At 34.0% G+C, this 16030-nt stretch overlaps 1 pseudogene; it reads right to left on the bottom strand.

Moving 5' to 3' along the window:
- Positions 1-431: 431 nt before the first annotated feature.
- LOC120174202 lies at positions 432-3596 on the bottom strand (annotated as a pseudogene).
- Between the last annotated feature and the right edge of the window lie 12434 nt (positions 3597-16030).

Here is a 16030-nt window from a genome sequence, read left to right as displayed (position 1 = left end):
TGTGACATTTAAAAAAAGTTAATAACGGTGGTCGAACAAAATGAAATCAAAACATAACCTTAGATATGCTTTTAAACCAAAAAATAGTTGAGTAACCAAAACGAAACAAAACCGATAATTCGGGTATTAAATGTGTAGTTTACCCTATAAACTATTTCATTATATAGGCAATAGTACCCCTATAGGATCTTTAGCGATGCACGTATAAATTCCTACCTCTTTCTTTAGGCCTTTAATGCCTTTGTTTCCTTTGTTCTCTTCCATGGTGGGGTCTGAAGATGATGAACTGTAGGATTCTGATCATATGTAACACTCAAAGCATAACACTTTACATCCATTTCAATTATCTTCAAGCCAATCCACTAATATTACAAGGCAAATAATGTTTAATAGTTTGAACAAATATTGTACTTCCCATGTGAGTTATTATAAAAACCAAATGTTCTAAATTGAAATCAAATCACTACTAGTGAAGCTTAAACTACATGTCGATTTCACAGAAAAAAGAATATAAAACCTTAATGCTATGTATTTCATGAAGTAGAACTTGGCGTTCGGAGCTTCTTGTCGACGGGAATACACTTAACGACCCAAGCGATCGGCCAAGATAGAGCGGCGATGCCGACACAAACGCCCCATTGCTCCCAGTTCAGCCTCTCGGTATCGGCAAACCTCTGAAGAAACTCCACCATTACTACTTGTAGGACCAAGGTGACTCCAATGATGCCCAAAAACAATCTGTTCCTATGTATCCCCTTGAATATGTTCTTCTTGTCCAGATTTCTTGCATTGAACTCGTTAAAGATTTGACAGAGGACAAATGTGTTGAATATTAGGGTGTCCTTAACCCCATCGGACACATGGAAAATGGATATGCCTTTGAATTGTAAGATCAGTAGGATAGCTACCTGATAGAGTGCTTGTGCAATGAGGTTCCTCCACATGACTTTGGTTATAAGTGGTTCCGTTCTACCGACGGGCGGCTTGTCCATGAGATCGTCGGTCGGTTGCTCGGTTGCCAAGGCTAGTGCACCCAATGTGTCCATTATGAGGTTCACCCACAAGAGTTGGACGGCGGTTAACGGTACATCTCCGGAAGACACGGCAGCAATGAAATTGATGACCAAGGCTGCAACATTCACTGTCAGCTGAAACTGAATGAACTTTTGGATGTTGTTGTAGACACATCGACCCCATCTTAAAACTGTTGCCATGGAGGTGAAGTTGTCGTCCAAGATGATGATATCGGAGCTCTCCTTTGCGACTTCGGTTCCTTGAATGCCCATAGAAAGTCCGATATCGGCTTCTTTTAGAGCAGGAGCATCATTTGTGCCATCTCCGGTGACTGCTACTACATGACCCTTCTGCTTCAAGCTTTGTACCATTAGAGTTTGTCGAAAGGCGATGATCTCGCCATTACTCGAATAATTTCGATCTTTTCCATTCTTTCTCCGTCTGAGTAGTTTCTAAATTGCTCGCCTTCCACCACAGCTTCATTATGCAACTGTTGACTGAATCCAGTATTCCACATTCGAAAGCTATGGCCCTAGCCGTAGCATATTGTCTCCGGTGATCATCTTGATGCTTACTCCGGCTTTCTTGCACGATTCCACGGCTTGTTTAACACCCGGCCGACACGGATCCTTCAGGCCTACGAGTCCCAACCAGGTCAGTCCTGTTTCTTCAAGCTTTGCTTGAACATCTTCATTTCCATCTGGTACTTTACATCTGCATTAGCAAAGGCAATACATCTCAGGCTTTAGCCGCCATGCTCTCGATGATCTTTCCGATGTGTGCTCGTTCATCGTCATCCATGGCCTTCGGCATCCCGTTTTTGTCGTAATAATATGAGCACAAGGCCAGTATCATTTCAGCAGCTCCTTTCCAGTGAGTTGCCAGCACTCTCCTGTCATTGCTTCTCCTTATCAAAACACCACTTCTCTTCTTCTGTGAATTGAAGGCCTCAACATGGATTATTTCACAAACTTGTTTTGATTCTCAATGTCCAACCCCAAATCATTCAGAGCCCAAGAAAGTATAGCTTTCTCAGTTGGACTGCCATAAATCTCGGGCACCGACGTCGGATTAGGCTTATAAACGGTACCGGTAGTGTTTAAACCGACCCCTTCGCTTAGTAAACGGATGACATTATGTGCTATATCCGACTCAATAGGTTCCTTCCCAAGCCAAAACTCTGTAACCTTCATCTCGTTTAATGTAAGAGTCCCGGTTTTATCGGTGCAGATTATGGTGGCTGAGCCCATGGTTTCACAAGCGGATAATTTCCGTACCATGGCATGGTCCTTCATCATCCTCTTCATGGAATAAGCCAGAGTTAGGGTGACGGCTAAAGGCAAACCCTCCGGGATCGCCACGACAATGATGGTGACTGCCGCTGCAATGATTTCGATGACCGAGTTCATCACATCATCGAACTTGGTCTTGCTTCCGTTGAACTTACTTTTTCCGTTCTCGGCTTTGGTGTGTCCGGTGAAGTAACGTATAAGCAATACCAGAAGAACGAGAACGGCGACCGATAATCCGATTTTGCCGATGTAGGACGTCAGCTTGCTGAGCCGGGCTTGTAACGGGGTCTCCTCGTTCAATTCACGACTCACGGAACTCATCATCTCACCCCATGCAGTGTTCATCCCAACAGCAGTGACCAGCATGTAACCATGACCATCAGTGACCTTCGTACCGGACAGCAAAAAAGGGTTGTGCTTTGCATTAACTTCAACATGGTCACTCTCTCCGGTCATGCTAGACTCATCGACCTTCAACGAATGACCCTCGACGAACAATCCGTCAGCCGGAATCTGATCACCAATCTTCAAAGACACCATATCACCCACCACGAGTTCGAAGATCGAAATAGGTTGGTGTCTCCCGTTTCGCACCACTTGCACGCGTATGTCGCTGCTTTCATGAGAAAGCTCTTCGAATTGTTTACTTTGCCTGTAATTACTCACGGCGGAGACGACGACGACCAGAATGACGGCTACGATGATGCTGCCACCGTCGTACCACCCTTCTCTGAGGCCCTGCTGTTTGATTCCGAAGCCTAAAGAGAGAACAGCGCAGACCAATAGAATGATAATTATGGTGTCCTTGAATGCTTCAAGAACAAAGCTAAAGAAACTTTTAGCAGGTTGTTTCTGGTACTTATTTGCACCAAAAACCTTAGTTCGAAGAGCAAGGTCAACATTATCCCCTGTGGCATGATTAATAAATCTCTATTTAGTACCATGAGACATGATTTATATTATGAATCGAATTCTATTAATATCGTTATTGTTAAATAAATAAATAATCACCTGGGATTCCGGTTTTAAAATCAGTTTGAAGGAGCGTAGCAACCTGTTGAACTCCACCGTATTGGTCATTCAAATTTTGGAGTTTCCTCTCTTTCACCATCTTAGCAAGACCCTGAGGATCCACGTCGAGACCGGGACGCGTTCGTCACCGCTTCCTTCGACGTCAACCGTAACGAAAGATAGGGACCGCAAGAGCTCGGCATTCTTTTCGACAACTTTCTTAGACAAGCCACCAAGGAACCTAGTGAAGCTTATGGCCATAACCGCCACTCGCCACCTTCGTACACAGCTCTTCGAAGGCGGCTCCAAAGGCTCTCCTAGGCGAAGCCCGGAGGATTCGCTCGCTTTTTGCGACCTCAAAGACATTGATCAAGAAACCGGATGAGGAACCAAGAGAGGACTTTGCTTTGTTTAAAGGGTTAATGGAACAATACATACACATAAGCTTTATCATACGATTCTCGTCGTAGGAGGAGAAGTAAACGCGGCTTTGAGGAATCTACAGTGCAGCTTCCTCATGGTGAGCAGTTAAAATTTCCCATAAAACGTGGGATTCTTAAAGAAAAAAACACTACATTAATGAATCTTTCTGTTCACGGGCTAAGTTCACAAGTTTAGTATATTCTCTGTAACTAAAACATTTCTTCAAAAAGTTATTTTATGTTATTTTAACTAAACAATTATATTCACGAAATTTACATGAGACAACCTCTCACAAATATTAATCATATAGGATTGATGGAAAATAGTTTAGTCACACATTTTGTATTTCGTGATATATAAGTGGAATGCGATCGTATTTTCTTAAAATTTTAAATTTTTATAAAAATTACGTACGTTCATCAATTGGTCATATGTGAGACATTTAATGTGTATGTATATATCATGTGAAATAAATTAAAACAAAAATCACAAATCAAGCCATTTATTTCCTACAGGGAAACAAATTGTTGTTCACTGTTTACTGAAATTGAACGTTGCGTAGGTGATAAAGATGGAGGAATCCACTTTAGTCCATCAGGCGTGAGTGTCTTGCACTCTAGGAAAAGAAAATTCTTGTGGCTTCAGAATGATCGAATTTCCCCACAATCGGATTGGATAAGGTTGTTGTTTGAAAAAATAAATTACTTTAGTGTAGGTTAATTACTTCCATGATTATTTAATTATTAGAAACTTTTAGTCCCTCTCCTACTTTAAAATTTGAAAATTAACCACTCTACTTTTAGTCGCCATTAGTCTCTCTTTTTTTATCTTTATAATCGATGGCTGCATCATGCCGACTGTTGATATTTATTACTTTTCATGTGCTTTATTATAGCATATATTTGTTTTTCTATTTTTAATCATTTTGATTTTATGTCACATTTTCTTCTGTTTTTATGACACGTTTTTCTTTGTCTTTATGACATATTTTCAGTCGTTTGACCGTTACTTTCGTTTATCTTTTTTTAAGGGTCGAATTTGACATCATCACAACTTATCAAGATGTCATTCATTTGTTATTATACTGATCTTCCATGCTTTGAACACTCATATTGGATTTGGATACGCGATTTGCGTTCGTAGATAGTATTTTCACGTCGTTCGATTCTGATTTATTGTTTTTCGGTGGTCTTTCAATAGTTTCATCCCCTTTTGTGTTTTGTTTGTCGATATGGTCAGATATGTTCGTATCTACCTTTTGTTTGAGTTTATTTGGTTAGATTTTTTAATATTTTTCTTGTATGGTACTTATGTGATCTTAAATAGCTAATTTTTTTGTGTTTAGGAAAATATATTTATTATATGTTTAGTTTACAGTTGTGGTGGTAAACCTTATTGTAATTTAGATATTTTTTTATTTTTAATAAAATTAGTGGTTTCTATCCAAAAAAGTATTAGAAAATTTTATCACTTTTTTAATTTTATCTATTAAACTAGTTCATTATTTAAATTATATTAATCAAGTTACCTATTATTAACATTTAATAAAAGAATTGACGTAACAATTAATAAAATTAATATAATTATACATTTGATCCTCATATTTACATATTCTATCATATTAGTCATAATTATACATTCTATCATATTACTTGTACAACTTATATTGTAAATGATACCAAGAAAAAAGAAATAAAAATGAACATTTGAGCTCGTGAAACTAAAACATTATGGGAGCATCTAAACCATTGAAGTGAATTTAATAATTTGATTTTAATTACATAAATTTTATATATTTTTTAAATTATATTGAATGTAAGATTAAAAGTAAAAATAAATTTATTTTTTATATTTTAAATACTTTTTTAACGATTGATAAAAGATTTGATATACAGTGTAATTTCATATTCCAATTATTAATAATAATTAAATAATTTACATTATAATGAAATTATAATTTAATATAAATATAATTCAATTTTCATTATACTTTTAATTAATTTTAATATGATAATGAAAATAATAGTTTAAATTATAATTCATGATGAATATAAGTTTAATTCAACATTTTTCATATTTTATCTATAAAAAATTAGTTTTCAAAATAATAAAAATATACTATAGATTTACATTTTTTACTAGATAAAAGTTGCTAGTTTTATTTTCGTTTCAGTTATATCACTGGGTTGTTAAATCGTTAACAACCGGATCAAAAAGACGTCGTTTTGTTGAGGTGTCTACATCAATAGCCATCAGCCATGTCAATAGATGTCAGTCACATCAGTAGCCATTAACCACACCATGTGTCGTTAACGATTTAATAGTCGAGAGTTATAATTGAAACAAAAATCAAAATTCGGTGCTATAATTGTTAAAATTGAAATTTCAATGGTATAAACAATACAACGCCTAAAGTTTGGTGGTATCTGATGTAATTTACACATTAAAAATGGAAAAATATTCAAATTAAAATGAAAGTTTACAACCACAACCATAAACTAAAACACATAAGAAGACCATTTTCTATAATAATTAACACAATAAACTAGTCACTTAAAATCACAAAATAACTATATAAGAAAAATGTTAAAATTATAACCAAATAAACTCAAATAAAATGTAGATACGAACAGATCTGACTGCATCGATAAATGAAACATAAAAGGGGATCAAACTATTGAAAGATCGTCGACAAACCATAAATAATAATCAAACAACGTGAGAAAACTATCCACGAACGCAAATCGCATATCCAAATCCAATATGAGGGTTCAAAGTAGGGAAGATCAGTATGATAACAAATGAGCGTCATCTTGATCAGTCGTGAAATGACTGAAAACGTGTCAAAAGGCAGAGAAAACGTGATATAAAGGAAGAATTATTAAAAATTAAAAAACAAGAAAAAAAAACAAAGATGCGACATAATAACAAAAAATGAATATCAATGGTCAGCGACTAACATTAAGGCTGGTGTCTTCGCCAATTGCAATGATGAAGAACAACAATACAAGAAAAAGAGAGAAAACTAGGATTAAAAAACTAATCTTGCATGATTTAAATAGTTTGAATTATAATGGAATATGATTCAAGATTAATATTATCTGAAAATTAATATTTATTATAATTTATATTTAAAAAAATTAATTTAATTTTTTTAAAAAAATCAAACTTATCTTTACTATTAGTCATGCATTAACTATAGCTTAAAATATATATGAAATCTATGTATTTAAGAACCAATATTAAATTTACTTCAATTATTTAGGTGTTTCTAAAGTGACGATGTAAAATATGTCATATGTTGAAAGTGGTTATGACAATATTATATAAGTGACAAATGATGATAGTTAATTAACTAATGTTTTCATCTAATCAGGGACCATTTACCCCAAAAGTACTAGAAAAATAAAAACTAGAATGATTTTTCAAGTCAAACATTATGTATATTTATTATATGAGTTAATTGCAACATGCATCACTAAACTTTTGAACATTTTAATTTCATCCTTAAACTATGATTCTCATTCTAAATTGATCCCAAACTTTTAACCATTCCAAATTCATCCTCAAGTTATGACCCTTAGTCTAAATTACCCAAACTTTTGAACATTCCAATAATATCCCCCTAAATCATTCAAAATTTCAAAGTTGAAATTAGAATATTTAAAAGTTTGGGGATCAAATTAGAATGAAAGCATAATTTGAGGATGAAAATAGAATATTCAAAAGTTTAGGGCCTAATTTAAAATGAAGAGCATAATTCAAGGACATAGTTGCAATTAACTCCTATGATATAAATATATGAATCGAGGTAGGATCCAATTGCACCCATTGTAAAACTAAGAGTTTTACATCTTTTTAAGTTCTTTGGATGAAGAAAATTAAAAAGTTGAAATTAACAGTAAGAAATGAAAAGATATTCACTAGAAAAAGAAATTAATCTCATCCTTTGATTTCTTTCATCCAATAATCCTAAAAATGCATAAATTAAGAGTTTTACACTACGTGTAAGTGGGTCCTAACCCATATGAATCCATTAGATATAAATGATAGATGTTATCAAGGAAATGAATTGTTCACATTTAAATCCAAAGACATGATGTTAATAATAACTTTAAATCAATTGAAGTTCTTTTACAGCTATATCGCATGTTGGATTGATATAGGCCTGTAAACGAACCGAATGCACACGAACGAATGTATGTTCATGTTCGTTCATTTAATAAATAAATGAACATAAACGAACACGAACATAAACGAACAAATTTTTTTTTGTTCATGTTCGTTTATTAAGGAATATAACTTGTTCATGTTCGTTCATTTAATAAATAAACGAACACAAACATAAACGAACACGAATATAAATGAACACGAACATAAACGAACATAAACGTTGGAGACCCTACCTTCCATTGTTCTTTCATGAAAAATAGTCGACAATGCAAATCAACCAAATCTACAGTGATAAATAGCGTAAGAGCTTATTAGCAGTGATGAAATGTTTGAAGATATCAAATATTCCGATCGATCTTTTCAAGATATTAAATGATTCACATGACTTTAATTTAACGCTATAACATTTATCTTAGTGTTCCATGATTACATATGAACAATCATTTTCTGCTATTACACTCTTTTTCAGAAATTGCGTAGAAACCTTTGTTTTGTTTTCTGGCAAATTCTATATATTTTTCTTTTTACTGATGCTCATATATACTTCCGATTTTTACCTTTATCTTCCCATCTATTTCTAGAAAGAAGTATTATGTTTTCTTGAGTTTTAGATGTGAAGATACCCACAATAACTTTACATATCAACTATTAAGTCAAATAAAACATAGAAAGAGATGAAAACAGGCCTGTAAAACTTCATATTGCACTATAATATAACTTGTTTTGAATCTTTCAGAGATCGTCTCCACTCTCCAGTGAACAATAAGATTTGGGAAAAAAAAGGGGGAAATGAATATAAGTGCGAGGTGCCTCACATGTTAACATATTGGATTTAATCTCCAAATAAAATTGGGTTAATTATGGAGTTGGTCATTAGAATATCAGATTAATATTTTTAAGATACTTACAAATTGGTCACCAAAATTGATTTAAGAAGATTGGGTTAAACATAAATGAATGAACATAAACGAACATAATCGAACGAACATAAACGAACATAACCAAACGAATATAACTGAACGTTCATGAACGTAAATGAACGAACGAGACCTATGTTCATGTTTGTTCATTTAATTAAACGAACAAAAAATCTTGTTCATGTTCGTTCATTTAAAAAATAAACGCACATAAACGAACTTCCCGCCGCACGGTTCATGAACTGTTCGTTGAACGTTCAGTTCATTTACAGGCCTACATCGAATTGATTAAACTCATTCTAATACAAATGAACTTTTCTTCATAATATTAGGATAGCTAGAACTGTATCTTGGGGACAAGTAGACTTCCTTTCCTAACCTTGCTGTATTTATATACTATCAATAAACAAAACTAAGTGAAACCACAAGAGATGAGGACTGGTACCAAGATGTTGAGAGAGATAGATCATAGAGTTCCCCATCATCTGATCCTAGACATACTTGGGAAACTTCCCGTCAACTCTTTACTGAGATTCAAGTACGTCTCCAAGCAATGGTCCCGGTCGATCATCGACCCCGATTTCACTGACCGATATCTTTCGAACCAAAAGAAGAAGGACCCTGATTTTGTGACAGCCTCTACTTGCACTGTTGATTACAGCATTGGTTCTACGCAGTTCGTATTTATGGATTCCATGGTGATCAATTAAGCCTTTACTTTGAGTCGAAAGCCATATCGATTAGCACAAGAAAAAGAGTCTACTCTCGAACCCTGTAGACCTAAAATTAAGAAGGTTGAAGGAATATGCCATTCCAATAAGGAACAAGTAATGGGAGACACGAATGAGAACATGAAATATTGGCATTCAAGCATCATAACAGGTAAATAATAACAAGGGATGAGTAAAGAGCACCGTTTGAGGAAGATACCAGCTCGGAGGAGCGCAAGAACAGAGGCAAACCTTGTCCAGTCCAGAGGAGCATGAGATGAACATATGCAACCTCAGTCCAATCTAAAGGAGTGTAAGATGAACACATACAGTCCCAACAATGCATTAAAAATGTGTGTAAGGTGAAACATACAACCTCAATCACATATCAGTAAATCCTCATAAAAAGCTTCATATACAATATAACAACAATTTTGATTATTACGAGTAGGGATGGCAAAAAAAACCAAAATATAATAATTTAAAAAATTACCTAAAATATCACTATTATATCACTATATTTTAATAGAATATAAGGCATGAAAAATATTAACATTATATCATTTTATTTTTAGCTTTTCGATGTCTAATTGAACTGACTAAACAAATAGTATTGATCCTTATCAACTCATTTGAGTACGGTCGTTCATTTCTTAGTCTCACTCGTTGAGAGACCCTGAGATATCTCTCTTATGATAAGATGGATAAATTACATCTTAACCATTCACATATCATTACATGATTCTTGTCATGTTCAAGCATAACATTTACAATTATCTGATTAAAGACGATGTTTGACTATGTCAAAACATAATAATCACTATGTTAAGAATTGTCGTAATTTTATGTCTATGGATTTTGATAAGTGTTTAATATTGCATATTTTTACTATTATTTACTCCTCATTTGTCGTTTGAATATTATTGATTTATCTTTATTTTGATTTTATTTTGTACATGAGCTTTATTAGATTAATTAGCCCAAAAAGTAGCAGATTTCAATGGTCCGGTCAGCATCTTGAATATTTAATTGGAATTTACATGGCATAAGGTTATTCATAAGATAAAGCAGAATTCAACCAGAAGTACAAGACTTAAATATTTATATTTATATTTTGTGATAAACATTTTAGATTTAGGATTTTTAGTTTGATTATTTTATTTAGGAATTAATTATTTTATTAGAATTCTTGGTTGAATTTTTAGTTTGATTAGGAATTAGTCATTTTATTTACTTAAAACTTTCGGATTATAAATACCCTTTAGGTTTAACCTTTGAAATCAGATTGAAATTTATATTTCCTTGGTTATTTATTTAAGTTCTACCATTGTTTCATCTTTTTACTTCTTTTCATTATTTTCTTTTCACAATGCTAAGCATGATCCATCCATGCTCGACTAAACTCCAGTCAGCCAAAAGCTAAGCAACAACTCAATTCGTTTCGTGATAATTGAAAAGCGCTTCATACCTTCAAGTATCTTTCTTGATTTTCTACAAACCAGGATTAGCAATCGGCCTTTCCTTTAAATATCTCAACACTTTCAATTCAAAGATTGCACATTGGCTTGAATGTTGTTTTGATTTACCATTGAGGAGAAGAATTAGCTTATAGCAAATTCAACTTCCTAGGAACAAACTTAGCGGCGGTCCGCTAAGGGAAATCAAGATTAGGTTCGACTCTCATTGAGACATGATAATATGAGCAAAGTAGCGTTTGGTGTTGACATCGATAGTCGTTGTTAATCCAATAAAGAAATAAATTCCAAAGGATTGACTTTGGAAATTAGTTCAAGGGAGAGAAGACCAAGTTACAAGGGTTGGGCCTTGTAGACTGTAACCAACAAGAATCTTGAAATAAAATCTATTTCAGTGATCGAAACAAATTGATGTGAAGCGAAGCTGGAGGCTATCTCTCATCATAATTATTTTCAATCATTTACTTCTCTTATTTTTCTTATTTTTATTTATTTCAATTTATTTTGCTAAACCCCCTTTATTTTCCTTTTACAGTTTTCTTAGATTAAGATCATTCAAACTAACATTGAAAATTTTTAAGTCCTTGCGAATCGACTATTTCTTCTCTATACTACGTTCTTAGCTTATTTATTTGAGAAAAAAGCTTAATTTATTTGACAATTTCGTCGTTTGTCAGATTTAATGACATAATTGTTGAAGATTAATATATGACATTGATCCATTTATTAATCTCAAAGCCAATCGATCTAATATTTATTCGCAAAAAATACATATGAATTTGATTTGAATCTCTTTCATATATTCATGCCATGAATATCTATCAAACTTTATATCAATCTTATTTTATTATTATTCCTACAATAATAATCGATTAGAGATATTTAAAATAAATAACAATGATATTCAAATATATTAATATATAAAAGTCATGCAAATAATAATAATAAATTCAATAATCAAAATATCATATCCATACAATAAGCCTAGGACATTATTGCTAACACTATCGTAACACAATCATCGACTGAAAGACCTAATTGGTGTACAACATCATCTAGAGCATTTACACACTCCCCAAACATAAGATGTGTCGAAACGGTTTTTGTCCCGTGTGAGATTTTGGAAACCACACCAATTTTTAATTATTCTCTTTACGATTGAATTTTAATTAAAAACAATGTGATTTTAGAAAATCTCTCATTTCGAAAATTTGGGAATTCATTCACGATAAAAATACGGGTTCGAAGAGTCGCCACCAATCTTTGATTAGGGTGTGATTGGGCACCCAAAAATGTTTTGCCATTTTAAATAAAAAAAAATTAATTTTAATTAAAACAACAAATTTAGGTCTGCATTACCAAAATTCGAGTTCGGGAGTCGGTTACGCGTGGGGAAGGATTAGCACCCCCACAACGCCCTAAATCGGTACCTGTCGATTAATTAATGTCTTTGCAATGAAATTTACAAATTCGAGTTTAATTTGATTTATGATCCCCGACAAAACACCACATGAATTTTACAAAATTCAAAAGCACCCAAAATAGATTGAATTAAAATTACCAGGCCTTTAGAAAGATAAAGAATATTCAATTATTTACAAATATCGAGATCAGATCTTAGATAAGTTCTAACTATCTTTTCTCGATAAATTTAAATAGCCGAATATTTCTTTTTCTTTCGTTCCCAAATTTTAAAAGTGATAAATTAATTTCTTAGGTGTCACTGATGGAATATACTTTTAATTTAAAATCATCAAAAGCGGATATCTAATCAGTTAAGACAACCCACTTAAAATAATTTTAAATTAAAAAGATATTACCTTTAATTAAATTATGTAAATACATTGAGTTTATGCACGTGAGGCTAACATGCAAATCATACTAAAATGATGTCATATAAAATTAATTAAACCAATATTTTAAAATATCATGCAATGTGACATTTCCATAAAAATTATATACACATTTTATAACTAAAAATATACTATATACATAGTTATATTTAATGAACAAATATGACCTAAACAAAACAAACGAAAACATAATACAACAAATTATAAATTTCAGAAAATAAATATATTTATTAAAACGAGGACTAAATGATATCAAATAAAACTTTAATAACCTAATTATAAATAAAATATGAATTAAGGTAGAAATGCTAGTATTATACCATATTAAATACTAAGAACTGAAATGAAACTATTCCTATTGCAGGGGACTAAAAACAAAATAAATCCCAACACACTCATGACTAAAGTGCAACATGCAAAAATATGAAGGTCAAATATCTAAACAACAGAAAATAAACAAATCAACACTAGGACGAAAATTAAATGAACCATAAAATAAATAGATAGAATTAAAAACATGCAAACTTCGACCTAGGGACTAAAATGAAACATGCGAAAATTAACAGTTCAATGTATAAAGAACAGAAGCTAAATACAATACCACTCAGGACTAAAAACCGGCAAGAGGCTAAAAATCGTCCGGATTTGTTTTCTCTAATCCGTCACCATCCACCGTCTGATCGTCCTGATTTTTCAATATGTTGTTCCTGATGGCCTTCCGCAACTTTTGACCGTTCGGAATATTGATCAAAGATTCCGATCACTGGCAAGAGGCTAAAAACCGCTCGGATTTGTTTTCTCCGATCCGTCACCGTCCACCGTCTGATCGTCCTGATTTTTCAATATGTTGTTCATGATGGCCTTACGCAACTTTTGACCGTTCGGAATGTTGATCGGAGATCCCGATATCCGGCGAGAATCCGACAGATTACGAGAAGTGTTGTTTTCTATTTTTTCCTTCTTCCTCTCACGTTTTGGCCTCCTCTCTCTCTATCCTCTCTCATAATTGCATCTCCATTTTATCATTGAATGTCATTTTGTCTTTTTCCCTTTTTTCTTCATTTGTTGCATCATTAGGTAGGAATAGTGAGGGTGGGTAATGGATTAGGTATTTTGCTTTTGACTTGGAAAATTGCTTAAACTTTCGGTGGATGAATGATTCTTTGAATTTGGTGGATTTGTTGCAGATTTCACGTGGGCGGCTCGGTTGTGGTGTTGTAACCGGGTCTGGATCCTGTAAAATATAATATGTAACATTAATAATAATAATAATAATATAATAATAATAATATAATAATAATAATATAATTTAAATATAATATTTATAACCCGGACAAAAATGGGTGTCTACAGCTGCCCCTCTTTGCCTATTCTTGTTAACACAAGAATGGGGCAAAGATAAAAAAGACAGTGCGTTTTTGTCTAATTCCGCCTTCGTGCTTTGAAACTTGATGAGTGATATGTTCGCTCTTCTTTGAACAAATCTTCTGCCTACGGGTTTGCTCCCTCTTGCTTCAGAGAGTATGAAACTCGAATAATCTTCTGCCAATGGGTTCGCTCCCTATTTCTTTAGGGAGTAGGAACTCGTAAATCTTCTGAAATCGGGTTCGCTCCCTCTTTCTTTAGGAAGTATAGAACTCGAACATCTTCAACAATCGTATCTGCTCCCTATTCCTTCAGAGAGTATAAGACTCGAACAATCTTCAACAATCGTGTCTGCTCCCTATTCCTTCAGAAAGTATAAGACTCGAACAACCTTCAACAACCGTGTTTTCTCCCTATTCCTTCAGAAAGTATAAGACTCAAACAATCTTCAACAATCGTGTCTGCTCTCTATTCATTCAGAGAGTATAAGACTCGAACAATCTTCAACAATCGTGTCCGCTCCCTATTCCTTCAAAGAGTATAAGACTCGAACAATCTTCAACGATCGTGTCTGCTCCCTATTTCTTCAGAGAGTATAAGACTCGAACAATCTTCAACAGTCGTGTCTACTCCCTATTTCTTCAGAGAGAGTATAAGACTCGAACAATCTTCAACAATCGGGTTCGCTCCCTCTTTCTTTCAGGCAGTATAGAACTCGAATAATCTTCTTACGGGGTTCACTCCCTCTTTCTCTAGGAAGTATGGAACTCGAAAATCTTCTTCAAACGGGTTCGCTCCCTCTTTCTCTAGGGAGTATGGAACTCAAACATCTCTTCAAATGGGTTCGCTCCTTCTTTCTTTAAGGAGTATGGAACTCGGATATCTTCACACGGGTTCGCTCCCTCTTTCTCTAGGAAGTATGGAACTCAGAAATCTTCTTCAAACGGGTTCGCTCCCTCTTTCTCTAGGGAGTATGGAACTCGGACATCTTCTTCAAACGGGTTCGCTCCCTCTTTCTCTAGGGAGTATAGAACTCGGACATCTTCTTCAAACGGGTTCGCTCCCTCTTTCTCTAGGGAGTATAGAACTCGGACATCTTCTTCAAACGGGTTCGCTTCCTCTTTCTCTAGGGAGTATAGAACTCGTACCTCTTCTTCAAACGTGTTCGCTCCCTCTTTCTTCAGGGAGCATGAAACTCAAACAATCTTCAAACGGGTTCGCTCCCTTTTTCTCTAGGGAGTATGGAACTTGAAAATCTTCTTTTGCTTCACTATTTTTTTTGTGAAGGCTTTAGTTTGATTTGCTTCAAAGGTTGAACCTGAAAATCAAATATTATCAATCATTAATGTATGCTTGATGATTCGAAAAACATTATACTAAAAAATTTAGAATTTAAGAGAATCTTTTCGAATTCATTTCTCTGGTGAGAGCTTGTCTCGCCGCAATTAAATGCGAGAGTCTTCCTTGACTTGACTGCCATTTGAACCTCTCCTTTCCTGAGACCTTGAATCGGTTAATGACTCATCACGTACGTTTCTTTTTAATCACTTGACCAGTTTATTTGTACTCGAAAACTTTTACTTTTTCTCCTACATCTGATGGTCTGATAGTTTGCTCCAACACTCTTATGAGAAGACTTAAAATGGATTTCCTTCACGACCCTTTGATGAAGACACAAGATGGTTTGCTTCATTATTCTTTGGTGCATGCTTAAGACGGTTTGCTTCACTACTCTTTAGTGAAGGCTTAAGATTGACTTTGCTCCAATCTCATGTGTGCAAGTCTTTCTTCATACAC

This window comes from Hibiscus syriacus, unplaced genomic scaffold, assembly GCF_006381635.1.
Source record: "Hibiscus syriacus cultivar Baekdansim isolate YM2019G1 unplaced genomic scaffold, ASM638163v2 tig00112042_pilon, whole genome shotgun sequence".
Taxonomy (NCBI): Eukaryota; Viridiplantae; Streptophyta; class Magnoliopsida; order Malvales; family Malvaceae; genus Hibiscus; species Hibiscus syriacus.
This window is presented reverse-complemented; position numbering and strand designations above follow the sequence as displayed.